Below are 14860 nucleotides of genomic sequence, written 5' to 3' on the forward strand. Positions count from 1 at the left end.
CGTAGTGTACATTAATTAAGACTTTTTTTGTTCTTACCAATTGGCTGCAATGAATCAAAGAGTGAAAAATTTAAAGCGTTCTGAATACTTAGCATACCCACTGTATATTTTACATATGGTATATTTAACATTGTTTTAACAGACTAAGATTCACATAAATGTATTTTAAGAGGTTGTCCGGTAATGTATACTCCCCTCTCTCGATGCTAGCTTTCTCCTGCAGCACCGCACGTCACTACTGCCTTCTTTTCATTAACATAGACTGACCTAAAAAAACTACAAAGATGTGAGTCCTTAACGAAGGGCATAGAACATTGAACATATCGACATTTATCAGAGAAAAAAGGTACAATGGTAAATTTGGAAATAAATAACGTCTTTAATAGAGATGAGCGAACATACTCGTCCGAGCTTGATGCTCGCTCGAGCATTAGCGTACTCGAAACTGCTCGTTGCTCGGACGAGTATTTCGCCAGCTCGAGAAAATGGCATCTCCCGCCGTTTTGCTTTTTGGCGGCCAGAAACAGAGCCAATCACAAGCCAGGAGACTCTGCACTCCACCCAGCATGACGTGGTACTCTTACACGTCGATAGCAGTGGTTGGCTGGCCAGATCAGGTGACCCTGGAATAGACTAGCCCCTGCCCGCGCTGCTCAGATCATTCTCTGTCTGGATGCCGGGAGAGAGCTGCTGCTGGTCAGGGAAAGCGTTAGGCTGTTCTATTAGAATAGTGTTAGGCAGGAGTGATTCTACAAGAACCCAACAGCCCTTCTTAGGGCTACAATAACGTTTTATTTTACTTTTTTTTGTTTGCTTGTGGCTGGGCTTGCTGGCATTAGTAGTGCAGCTAGTACCATATTGTGAGGAATTTGCAGGGAGACTTGCTACCGTTGTGTTTAGCTCTTAGTGACACACATATCCACCTCAAACACCGAAGTGGGACAATTTATTAGGGGTTTGATTAGAATTAGGCAGAGTCTGCTGATTTATTTTTTTATACCTTTATTTCTTTTTATACCTCAAAGTCATATTGCAAAGCAGTGTGCTTTCACTGTAGGCTAGAAAATAGCCATAGGAGAACCCCAACGGCTTACTTAGGCCTACAATAGCGTTATATTTTCCTTTCTTTTGTTTGCTTGTGGCTGGGCTTGCTGGCATTAGTAGTGCAGCTAGTACCATATTGTGAGGAATTTGCAGGGAGACTTGCTACCGTTGTGTTTAGCTCTTAGTGATACGCATATCCACCTCAAACACCGAAGTGGGACAATTTATTAGGGGTTTGATTAGAATTAGGCAGAGTCTGCTGATTTATTTTTTTATACCTTTATTTCTTTTTATACCTCAAAGTCATATTGCAAAGCAGTGTGCTTTCACTGTAGGCTAGAAAATAGCCATAGGAGAACCCCAACGGCTTACTTAGGCCTACAATAGTGTTATATTTTCCTTTCTTTTGTTTGCTTGTGGCTGGGCTTGCTGGCATTAGTAGTGCAGCTAGTACCATATTGTGAGGAATTTGCTGGGAGACTTGCGACCGTTGTGTTTAGCTCTTAGTGACACGCATATCCACCTCAAACACCGAAGTGGGCAATTTATTAGGGGTTTGATTAGAATTAGGCAGAGTCTGCTGATTTATTTTTTTTTACCTTTATTTCTTTTTATAGCTCAAAGTCATCAGGCACAGCACAAAATCCAGTTGTGTGCTGTCAGTGTAGGTTAGAAACTAGCCAAAGCAATAGGATAGCATCGTTTTGTTTAAAAAAAAATAAATAAAAAACACAAAAAAATAAAAAAGTAGAGTTTACACTTTAATTTGGAAAATGTTTAACCCGAGGGCTAGGGGTAGAGGACGAGGGCATGGACGTGGGCGTCCAACTACTGCAGGGGTCAGAGGCCGTGGTCCTGGGTGGGGTGATGAGGGAGCAGGGGAACGACGCAGAGCTACACTCCCTAGGTTCATCATGTCTCAAGTTACTGGGACTAGTGGTAGAGCACTGTTGAGGCCAGAACAGTGCGAAGAGGTGATGTCGTGGATTGCGGACAATGCTTCTAGCCATTTGTCCACCAGTCAGTCTTCCACGCAGTCCACCCATGTCACCGAAATCAGCACTCCTTCAGCTCCTCCACCTCAGCCTCCTTCCCCCCAGTCTGCCCCCTCCCAGCAAAATTTGGCATTTGAACCGGCATACTCTGAGGAACTGTTTTCTGGACCCTTCACACAGTCACAAACACAGTCACAAACCACTTGTCCGGTTGCCTCCGGCCGGGCACACCACTGCTCCTTCCCCTGTGTCATCTGCTAGTCAGCCCCCTGCCCAGGACCACGGCCCAAACCCCATCTTCGCCTCCACGATCCTCCACAGCATCCACCAGCGTTCAGCTCTCCATACCCCAGACGCTGGAGCGCAAAAGGAAGTATAGCGCAACCCACCCACACGCCCAAGCCCTCAATGTCCACATCTCCAAGTTGCTTAGCCTGGAGATGCTGCCCTATAGGCTGGTAGAGACCGATGCCTTTCGAAACCTCATGGCGGTGACCGCCCCTCGGTGTTCGGTCCCCAGCCGCCACTACTTTTTCTGATGTGACGTCCCAGCCCTGCACAAGCATGTGTCAGAGAACATCATCCGTGCCCTGACCAACGCCGTTTCTGACAAGGTCCACCTGACCACGGACACGTGGACGAGTGCTGCTGAGCAGGGCCACTATATATCGCTGACGGCACATTGGGTTAACTTGGTGGAGGCTGGGACCGAGTCTGACCCTGGGGCTGCTCATATACTGCCGACGCCGAGGATTGCGGGGCCTACCTCGGTCCAGGTCTCAAAGGCCTACTATGCCTCCTCCTCCTCCCACCCCTCCTCCACCTCCTCCTCCGAATTACCTTCCGTGGGCATGGCGCCATCAGTCGGTAGCTCTAGGCACAGCAGCAGTGCCGTCGCTAAGCGACAGCAGGCGGTGCTCAAACTGCTGAGCCTAGGCGATAAAAGGCACACCGCCCAAGAGCTATTACAGGGCATCACGGCGCAGACTGATCTGTGGCTGGCACCGCTGAACCTGAAGCCAGGCATGGTTGTGTGTGACAACGGCCGTAACCTGGTGGCGGCTCTGCAACTCGGCAGACTGACACATGTGCCATGCCTGGCCCATGTGTTAAATCTCATAGTTCAGCATTTCCTCAAGACATACCCCAATCTGTCTGATTTGCTCACGAAGGTGCGCCGCATCTGTTCGCATTTCAGGAAGTCCAGCACAGATGCTGCCACTCTCAGGGCAGCGCAGCGCCGCCTCCAACTGCCTGCTCACCGACTGTTGTGCGACGTGCCCACGAGGTGGAATTCAACATTAACCATGTTATCCAGAGTTTACCAGCAGCGCAGAGCGATTGTAGACGGCCAGATGTCAACTTCCACCAGAACTGGTAGTCAGGTCAGTCAGCTTCCTCAAGTCTACAATGAGGAGTGGACGTGGATGTCTGATATCTGTCAGGTGCTGAGTAACTTTGAGGAGTCAACACAGATGGTCAGTGGCGATGCCGCCATCATCAGCCTCACCATCCCGCTGCTTGGCCTGTTGAAAAACTCTCTGGTCAGCATGAAGTCGGAAGCTTTGCGCTCGTCACAAGAGACGGGGGAAGAAGATTCCCTTGTTGATAGCTGTGATAATAATAATAATAATTATTCCTCCACAGTTTGTTATATATATATTTTTTTTCTTTCTTTGTGTTTCATTCTGCCTGTTATAAATCATTAGGCTCCATTTGTTTAAGACCAGCCAGAAGATGAGCCTGGCAGGGTGGTTATAAAACCCCAGGGAGTCTATGTTTGATCAGAGAAGCATGGTCTTCTAAGTGGTAAAATTAACACCTTTCGGCCAGAGTAGTCTAGCTAGTGGGGGATGAAAAGAAGCCACAGACTGCATGTATTCCCCTTTTTCAGACAAAGGGGAATATCATAGCTGTCCATAACTGGGACATAATTCATAATTATAGGTCCCAAGTTACACAGGACAGTTATGGGGTCTAGACACACTTCTGGATCGAAAATCAGAACATTAGCTGCAATGGAAGGCAGCCAAAAGCAGAACACCCCTGATATTAGGCTAAGACACCCCGAGTTTGGTACGGGGTTAATGGGAATAACATGCCCGTTTGGTTGGAAGCTATGGCACAATTGTGCCATCTTCCAATCAAAAGTTATGGGGTTCTGATAAAAACCCAGACCCAAAAAGTAGCTCACTGATGGGAGGGGGATAGAAAAATCCCCCTCACAGTGACATCACAGCCAGGGGTGGGGGTCAAAAATCACTTGGGCTTAAATTAGTGAAGCAGCCACATAGTAGTGTTCAGACTGAGTGACTCTATGACAATAGAAGGCTGGATCGATGCTTATGCCCTGTCCTCGGGCCAAAGAATTTCTTCCTATTCCACTAGCAAGAATTTTTTGTTTCTTCTTCTTCCATAACTGTTTGTAAGTATTGTATGTGTATTGTTTTAATCCTTTTTTCATTTTATCTGACAATTTAATTCTTTGAGTGTACTGCATTTTTATGTAAATTAAAACTTTTTAATAAGCCTCTGCTTGTAGCCTTAAAGGAATCTGAGTCTCTGAAGGGAATCACGTTACCAGAGGTCATTATTAGCATAGTCCATGTAGTAAGCGATTGCATGTTCTGTGTGAGTTTATAATTGTAATATCGTGTAAGTAGTAAATGCATGTGCTGAGTTATCATCAGGGTGCATTGTCTGTGTGGTTGAGGTGCCTACGGCCTTCTTTGCATAAGTAACTCGTGGGTGGTGGCAGTGCGCATTCTGTGGAATAAATTTAGCGTAAGGACGCCATTTTGTGGAAGTGGGCTGAGCTTAAGGGCTAAATTCTGGGACTCCATAGAGTAGTTATCCCAGTGGGTGAACTCCGGTGAGTCGGGTTCGTGACAATAGCCAAAGCACCCTTAGGTCTGTTTCTCAGCGCATATCGGAGGAGGTGGAGGAGGATGAGGAGGAAGAGGAGGAGAATGTTGGCGAGACAGAAGAGGGGACCATTGTTCAGTCCTTCACTGTTCAGCGTGTATGGGCAGAAGAAGAGGAGTTGGAGGAGTTGGAGGAGGAGGAAATGGGCAGTCAGGCCAGTGAGGGGAGTGAATTCTTGCGCGTTGGGACTCTGGCGCATATGGCAGATTTCATGCTAGGCTGCCTATCCCGTGACCCTCGCGTTCAAAGAATTTATTCCAGCACCGATTACTGGGTATTCACTCTCCTGGACCCACGGTACAAGCAAAATCTTTCCACTCTCATCCCAGGAGAGGAAAGGAGTGTGAGAATGCATGTGCAACATCCCCCCACCGGGGCCTAGCCTTTTCTCGGGGCCTGGAGTCAGCCGGGGCCCGCAGTACCTGAGTGGCTGGCGGTTGCGGCCTAGGCACGCTATTGTCACGGTGCTTGGTATGGGGAACCGTAGAGCTGTCCTACAGCCTGGCAGGTCTCCAGTAGGGTGGTGTTGGCAAGAAATGATGAGGGAGAGACTGCTATAGCGGTTCTCCCTGGGGCAACCCTTTGGTGTCTAGAGTATGAGTCTCTGTGTAGTGGACAGGGTGCCTGTGATGATGGCAGCTGTAGTAGCAGGGACCAGACGGAGGCAGAGGTTGAACAAAAGCAACTTACAGTTCTTTATTGGAACCGACAGGAACCGCAGCAACGTGCCTTTAACAGAACGGTGGAGTGCTGAGATGCAGTTGGAGGAAGCCACAGGAGGTAGATCGCCAGCCTGGATGCAGAGGGCAGGCTGGGAGGTAGCTGTGTCCTAATAGGAAGCTTCAGCTTGTCCTGGAGTGCTTCAGGTATCACCCTTGAAGGTAGGATGATACCCCTTTCCTCTCTCTCTAACTCTTAGCTATTAGCTCCACTCTTCAGGCAGTGGCTAGGCTCTTCCTGCTCTGGTCTGGTATGCTAGCTGTATAGAGGTTAGACTGGGATTACTCCAGTCTGCTTCTGCAGACTCCTAGGTCTGGGTAGAACTGGTCTCTTCTCTCTCCTGAGAGAGACTACTCGCTTCTAGTGTCCTGCAGACCGTCTAGTCTGCCTGGAATTGAACTCTAGAACATTCCTGGCCAGGGGTTTTGTAACCCCCCTGGTCAGGTGGTGGCTGCTCCTCCAATTACATCTCAGCTTACATCTTAGCTCACAGAGATAAAGTATAACAAAGGTGATTGGCTGACACATCTTACATCAGACAAAACACTTAGCTCCTGCCTTGCCAGGCAGGATCTACTACTGCAGTGTTCCCCTGTGTCCTATAAGGACTATGTAGTGTGATGTAGTGACATGCTGTGGGACTATTCGCAACCACTCCTCTGCCTTGCATCGGCGAGGGTGTTGCATACCCCCGGGGCAATTGAAAGAGCTCCAAACCATCTACAGATGGTTTGGGGCGCAGAGGTAGATAAGGGCACTTCGGTGAAGTGCAGGTTACATGATATGTAGGGACAAACCGCCCATGGTCCTGGAGACAGGCACCTGGGTTGGTGTCGGACTAAGACAAAGACATGTAAATGCGAAGAATGACAGTTGGTCGCTAACGCCATTAAACCGAACTGTACAGTAGGAAAGGTGTGGTGTCATGTACTGTAATCCACTCCTTGCACCAAGGCCTGTATATTTGTTATATAAACACTTCTTCCCTGGAGACAAATATATAGTGTATATATATGTCATATGTGACACAATGAGACAGTGTACAATGTACAAGTACCTGCCGACTGACATTCTTACCCTTGTATGAGCGGCATCCAGGTGCTATCTCTGTAACATCCCCGGTCCCCGAAGGACCCGCAGTTTACAGACTACCCCCACATGCAAACCTCAGTTTGAGGGATAAGGTAGCGGTCAGGGTTTTACATAGAGACGGCCAGACACAGTCACACTACAATCTGGAAAGCCTATAAAAGGTTAGTGCAAACTACTGGCATAAATTGACAGTGTGCAAACATTTTGTAAACTCACATTGGCTTAGGAGCCCAATGGGTACACATCTTGAACGTTACAAACGTTACAGAAGTAGGCTACTCAGGGTAGCAGGATAAAATGTCTCTTTACCTGAAAAGGAAAAGGCATAAAAGTGCATGCAGAATGTCCATACCTAAAAAGGAAGGCATTAAGTGCAATATAATAACAATGACATAGCAACTTTTCCCTGGTAGTATCTGGCAAAAGTCTCACAGAAGGTCTCTAATGACAAAGTCCATCTTCTGGGTACAGCCCTTGATGTGGGGAAAAGTGCAATAAAGAAGCAAAGGGTCTCTTCTATGTGTAGAGGGACAGAGTCCTTTGGTAGGAATCTCTGCCGTGGCAGAGGAAGTGGTGCTATTATAGCACATGACAGTGGAAAATCTCTTGACTGAGATAAATAAGGGTGAGAGTCTCAGGACAGTTTCTGGCTCTTTAGGGTAGGGGCAGAAATAAATATTTACAATGGACACAGTACCTGGAGAGGGCTACAGCCCTTCAGGGGTTAATCTTGCTGCTCAAGAGCAATGGCTGCAGGCATGGGAGCAGGAACTGCAGCAGGGACATCATCAGCCTGGGTGAAGAAAGCAGTGTTGAGATCCGTCACCTGAAGACATCTGGTGGTAGACACTGGAACTGCTGACATGAAACACAAGCTGGATCTGGAACAGCAGGGAGGTCATCTGCGGCGGCAGGCATCTCAGCAAATGAAGGAGACAGGCACTTCTCTGGCTGACCTTCTGTAGTTGGGGGCGCTGTGGAGCGCATGATGATGACCGCAGGAGCTGTAACTTCTTCACTGCTGACAGCTGAAGGATTGTTGTTCCTGGACTGACCTGTAGCTCTTGGGGGCGCTGTTACGCTGGCGGTGGTAACCTCTGTAGCTGGCCGGGCGTTCTCACCGGACAGCCTGGGCCTCTTAGCAGGTGGTCCTGGATAATCCGCAGGACGGTCAGCAGCATTAGATAAGGGGTCAGGCCCCTTTAAGAGAGTCCCTTTTGCAGCCGGCCCTCCTATGGGGAGGCCGGGCTGTACCCCAGCCGGGGCTAAGGGAGATATAGTGACAGTCACTGTGATATAGGCCCTGGGGGCCACGGTACTCCCATCCGCGGTGGTCCTCTGGAGGTCCGGAATCGGAGGAGGCAGCTGCTGTGGAGAATCCGCCATTGGAGACTGCGTACAGGAGACAGCAGTAAGCGGTGCAGCAGATGAAGGTGCCCGAGGCTCGTGGGAAGGCCATGCGACACTTGGTTCCTCATTTTGGTGGCTGTACGGCATGTCGGCAGGACAGGAGACAGCACGTGCAGAAATCCAAGATGACGGATTAACCTCTCTGATGCTGGATGGCGGCTGCGCTGACTCTGAGGTACCTCGTGGGCTCTCACTGGCGTTGCAGCACGGGAGAGTTTCGCGCCATGACGGCGGAGCTTGAGTCTTTCCCTCCAGGAGCTGTGGCGGGCTGAATTTTCTGCTGCGCCACAGCGCGCTGAGGCAAGATTCGCGCCATACGCGTAGAGGGCGGAGCTTAGCGATGTCTCTGGGTTTCCCGCCAGTGAAAGTTTTGGCGGGCTGGAAGTACTTGCTGCGCCACAGTTTCGTGAGGTAAAATGCTTCAGGCGCGGCAGCGCCGGATGTAGCAGAGCTGACAAAGTTCTTTGCAGGGTTTAACCTCTTGAGTGCTGGAGCGGTGCTCGACAGCACGTGGCAGCAGTAATACAGTTCAATGCAGAAACACACAATCACTTGGGGCCTAAACCCGAATGGCAGCAGGGTTAGGCAGCACAGTCTTTTCAATAAAGGATAGTCTTTAGTGCCAGAATAAGGCACAGAAGTATAAATCCTGTTTGTGACGCCACTTGCAACATCCCCCCACCGGGGCCTAGCCTTTTCTCGGGGCCTGGAGTCAGCCGGGGCCCGCAGTACCTGAGTGGCTGGCGGTTGCGGCCTAGGCACGCTATTGTCACGGTGCTTGGTATGGGGAACCGTAGAGCTGTCCTACAGCCTGGCAGGTCTCCAGTAGGGTGGTGTTGGCAAGAAATGATGAGGGAGAGGCTGCTATAGCGGTTCTCCCTGGGGCAACCCTTTGGTGTCTAGAGTATGAGTCTCTGTGTAGTGGACAGGGTGCCTGTGATGATGCAGCTGTAGTAGCAGGGACCAGACGGAGGCAGAGGTTGAACAAAAACAACTTACAGTTCTTTATTGGAACCGACAGGAACCGCAGCAACGTGCCTTTAACAGAACGGTGGAGTGCTGAGATGCAGTTGGAGGAAGCCACAGGAGGTAGATCGCCAGCCTGGATGCAGAGGGCAGGCTGGGAGGTAGCTGTGTCCTAATAGGAAGCTTCAGCTTGTCCTGGAGTGTATCAGGTATCACCCTTGAAGGTAGGATGATACCCCTTTCCTCTCTCTCTAACTCTTAGCTATTAGCTCCACTCTTCAGGCAGGGGCTAGGCTCTTCCTGCTCTGGTCTGGTATGCTAGCTGTATAGAGGTTAGACTGGGATTACTCCAGTCTGCTTCTGCAGACTCCTAGGTCTGGGTAGAACTGGTCTCTTCTCTCTCCTGAGAGAGACTACTCTCTTCTAGTGTCCTGCAGACCCTCTGGTCTGCCTGGAACTGAACTCTAGAACATTCCTGGCCACGGGTTTTGTAACCCCCCTGGTCAGGTGGTGGCTGCTCCTCCAATTACATCTCAGCTTACATCTTAGCTCACAGAGATAAAGTATAACAAAGGTGATTGGCTGACACATCTTACATCTTGCCAGGCAGGATCTACTACTGCAGTGTTCCCCTGTGTCCTATAAGGACTATGTAGTGTGATGTAGTGACATGCTGTGGGACGTATTCGCAACCACTCCTCTGCCTTGCACCGGCGAGGGTGTTGCACATGAATACCAGCAGGCCCTGGTGCACAAGCTGAAACAGTATTTCCCTTCTAACAGCGCTAGCGGCAGAGGGCGTACTTCTGCGGGACAAGTAGCGAGGGAGAGTAGGCGAGCAGGCAGCTTTGCCTTTGCCAGTTTTTTGTCACCCCAGCAAGACACTGTCACCTGTCCCCAGTCTCGGCAGAGTAGGGCTGATCTTTACAGAAAGATGGTGAGGGAGTACGTAGCTGACCATACCATCGTCCTAAATGATCACACAGCTCCCTACAACTACTGGGTTTCAAAGCTGGACATGTGGCACGAACTGGCGCTGTACGCCTTGGAGATTCTTGCCTGCCCTGCCGCTAGCGTGTTGTCCGCGCGGGTTTTCAGTGCAGCTGGTGGCATCATCACCGATAAGCGTACACGCCTGTCGACTGACAGCGCTGACAGGCTGACGCTTATCAAGATGAATAAAGCCTGGATTTCTCCGGATTTTCATTCTCCACCAGGTGAAAGAAGCTCAACCTGAATAATGTATGCACTCCTCCTCCTCATTGTCCTCCTTCTCCTCCTCTTTGTACACTAAAGCATAGGAAACTGGCTATTTTTTGCCAGGGCCAACTGGCTCTAGCTATAGTACTCTATGTATTTAATTTTTCTGGAGGTCCACCTACCTGCTCCTCTGGTTTGAAAACTTTTTTGGACTGCCACATACAGGCACTCAATTTATTAAATTTTTCTGGAGGACCACCTACCTGCTCCTCTGGTTTGAAAACTTTTTTGGACTGCCACATACAGGCATTATCCAAATTAAATTGTCTCCATAGCAGCCTCCACATGTCGTCTTTTTAGCTGGCTCCACACATTGGGGGTCATTTACTAAGGGCCCGATTCGCGTTTTCCCGACGTGTTACCCGAATATTTCTGATTTGCGCCGCTTGTACATGAATTGCCCCGGGTTTTTGGCGCACGCGATCGGATTGTGGCGCATCGGGGCCGGCATGCGCGCGACAGAAATCGGGGGGGCGTGGCCGAACGAAAACCCGACGTATTCGGAAAAACCGCCGCATTTAAAAACCGAAATGTGTCGCTTGGGGAGCGCTCACCTTCACCTTCTATGGGATGGTGCATTCCGGGGCGTTAAGATTATTTTCGGCGCTGCAGCGCCACCTGGTGGACGGCGGAGGAACTACCATCTTAAATCCCAGCCGGACCCGAATCCTGTGCAGAGAACGCGCCGCTGGATCGCGAATGGGCCGGGTAAGTAAATGTGCCCCATTGTCTCCATTGCTACCTCCACACGTCATCGCCATAGCTGCCTCCAAAAGTCGTCCATATAGCTGCCTCCATACATGGTCTCCTTATCAAATGAACTGTGTCAGGCAGAATTTTGGGTTGTTTTCATGGCTTCCACATCAAACTTGTTAACTTTGTCGCCACCCTGCTGTGTAATCCACAAAATATACTGGCAAACTTTTATCATTTTTATCATTTTTATTATTTCAGCGCTTCTTGTGCATCTGTTTACATTCCCCTCTCCCGCCATATCCTAAACTTATAAGAACGCTACTACACTTGATCTTATACAAAAGGTTCTTAGAAGTGCTATTTGGGGAGTAGCCTAGAGACAGGGGCTTGGATTGGCGAAAGCTTGCCTGGCAGCGGAGCGCCAGCTCCATCTCAGGATCCAACTAACATAGTTTTAACTGCAGCACCTTTAATCTACTACTAGTTCACTGCCTCCATACATCGTCCCCTTATCAAACGAGCTGTGTCATGCAGAATTTTGGGTTGTTTTCATGGCTTCCACATCAAACTTGTTAACTTTGTCGCCACCCTGCTGTGTAATCCACAAAATATACTGGCAAACTTTTATCATTTACCGATATTATTTCAGCGCTTCTTGCGCATCTGTTTACATTCCCCACCCCCGCCATATCCTAAACTTATAAGAACGCTACTACACTTGATCTTATACAAAAGCTTCTTAGAAGTGCTGTTTGGGGAGTAGCCTAGAGACAGGGGCTTGGATTGGCGAAAGCTCGCCTGGCAGCGGAGCGCCAGCTCCATCTCAAGATCCAACTAACATAGTTTTAACTGCAGCACCTTTAATCTACTACTAGTTCACTGCCTCCATACATCGTCCCCTTATCAAACGAGCTGTGTCAGGCAGAATTTTCAGGTGTTTCACCAGATACATAGTGGAACTCGGCCCATCTGTCGCCGCCATGCTGGAGACCTGAAGTTGCAATCATAGCAGCGCAATATGGATGCCCCATACTGTCGCTCTTAATCATGGAACCATTTCCGTAAAAACAATTAAAAATAGAACCACTATGCTATTCCATTATTCCTAGGTGAAATATTCAAACGACCCGGCCTGCTTTGAAAATTATAATTTTTTCAAAGTAAACGCTTCTGGTCCCCAGGCCCATTTTGGGTGGGGAGGAGCTGAGAGACAGGGGCTTGGACAGGCGAAATCTCGCCTGGCAGTGGACCGCCAGCTCCATCCCAAGATTAGGCAGCCTCAGAGGCATCCATGCATGCTGCCCCTGCTGTTTCCTGTCCATTTTGCCTCCACGATCCTCCACAGCGTCCACCAATGTCTCATTTCAACTCTCTATACCCCAGACGCTGGAGCACGAGAGGATATGCAGCACATCATCCCTTTATCAAACGAGCTGTGTCAGGCAGAACTTTCAGGTGTTTCACCAGATACATAGTGGAACTCGGCCCATCTGTCGCCGCCATGCTGGAGACCTGAAGTTGCAATCATAGCAGCGCAATATGAATGCCCCATACTGTCGCTCTTAATCATGGAAGTCGTCTCCATGGCTGCCTCCACATGTCGTCCCCTTATCAAAACAGCTGTGTCAGGCTAATTTTTCGGGTGTTTCACCAGATACGTTATGGAACTTGGTCACTTTGTCGCCACCATGCTGTGCTATCGACTAAATATACCGTCAACCTTTTGTTCACATAGGAAATCAATTCACCTCCTTTTAGGGTATGTTCATTTAGGGTATGTCGCCATGACACTCTCTAGCCTGCCACTGCTGCCGCTGCCTCTGCATGCCGTCCCTTATAGTGTCAGGGTCAATTATTGGATGTTTTAGATGCTATCTAGCCTCATTCGGTCACTCTGTCATGGCCATGCTGTTGCCCATAATAATGGTGCGATTAAGCAGCCTCAGAGGCATCCATGCATGCTGCCCCTGCTGTTTCCTGTCCATTTCCGTGGTGTTTACATCCTTTTCTGAGGTTCCCAGGTGTTTGGCCAAGCTTTCCTGGTCCCCTTGAAAAATGCTCGAGTCTCCCATTGACTTCAATGGGGCTCGTTATTCGAGACGAGCACTCGAGCATCGGGAAAAGTTTGTCTCGAATAACGAGTACCCGAGCATTTTAGTGCTCGCTCATCTCTAGTCTTTAACAAAACACTATTTTAAAATTGGATATAATGAGAAATATCCCTCATAGAACAACTTGTAGGTTATTATAACCAAGGGTCGGTGCTGGGAAAACAGTTGGAGTTGGGCAGAGTCGAATAGAACAATATATATTAAGCCATTAAAATCTTAGGCAGAAGGTTAAGGTATAGCAAAGTTTCTAATGGAAACCTGGAGCCTAAGCACTAAGGTGGTATGTTGAGCATGCTGCTTGCCATGGTGACTGAATCCTATTGCAAGGACAAACAGCAGAAGAATCCTAACAAAATTTGTCACAATCCCTACCCTTCCTTGGTTGAACTTGATGGACAGGTGTCTTTTTTCAACCGTATAAACTATGAAACTATGAATTTCTTAATTGATGCGTCCGGCCGCATCACGGCCACATCATGTCTGCATTGTCTATTTGAATCCTTAAAGGGGTTGTCCACTTTCAGCAAATAATTGATATTGTTTTTAAGGAAAAATTATACTATTTGCCAATATACTTTCTGTATTAATTACGAACAGTTTTCTAGATCTCTGCTTGCTGTCCTTCTATAGGAAGCTTCTATGTTTAATCCATTAAATAGAAATCTGTCCATGGTCATGTGATGGAAAGGCAGGTGCATGAGATGTTATTATCACAGAGAGTAATAGGAGTTGTGTGGACTACTTAGGTCTACGGATCAGCCCAAAGATAGAAGACTATCCCATTCTGAAGTTGTCTCCATTATTGGCAAAAATCTAAGTAAAAATTAATACATGGTCAAGTCTTCCTCTAACAAGAGCAGAGAGAGTAGTACTGACGAAAAGTATAATATTGCCTCAACTTCTTCATGTTATAAGCAATTGTCCTTGCTGGTTAGAAAAAAAAATGGTTTGGATTTATAAGGGCCATAATAAATAAGCTGTTATGGGGAAGGAAGAAGGTCCGTATTAAGCAGGAAGTTCTATAGAGGAATAAGGAAAGGGGGGCTTAGCTCTACCTTCTATTTTTCACTACTTTCTCGCAGCACAGATCCAATTTATTGCGGAAAATAAGAAGAGTGGTGTCTTCCTGGCCCTGATGGAGCTGGTGAAGGGAAGTTACGACTCCCTATTCTCTTTACTGGAGTCAGGTCGGTTAAATAACAAGGAGCTCCGCAGAATCCCGGTTACAAGATTGTTGGTTAATAGCTGGGTAGGTTTTAGGAATATATTAGGAGTCAAAGGAAGTTTTGAATTTACACCATTATGGGGGAATGCTAATTTACCGGAGGTGTTAAAATTAGAAGATACTGGATTATGGTTAAAGAAAGGTATTAAGTATGTGTCACGAATTGGAAGGGAAGGGATTGGGGCCCCATTTTAATGGTGGGTAAATCAAGGGTTTATTACGGAAAAGGAATTATTTAGATATATGCAAATATCTCACGCGTTGAAGAGGGGAAAAAAATAGAATTATTTTTTGTTGAAGAAAACACTCATTGGAATGTAATATGGAATATGGAAATGCCCCAAAAAAATTAGCAAAGATATATCACTTTATAAGGAATATTATTGATCAGAATTCTTCTCACGTTTGTCAGGATA

This window comes from Engystomops pustulosus, chromosome 10 (assembly GCF_040894005.1).
Source record: "Engystomops pustulosus chromosome 10, aEngPut4.maternal, whole genome shotgun sequence".
Classification (NCBI taxonomy): Eukaryota; Metazoa; Chordata; class Amphibia; order Anura; family Leptodactylidae; genus Engystomops; species Engystomops pustulosus.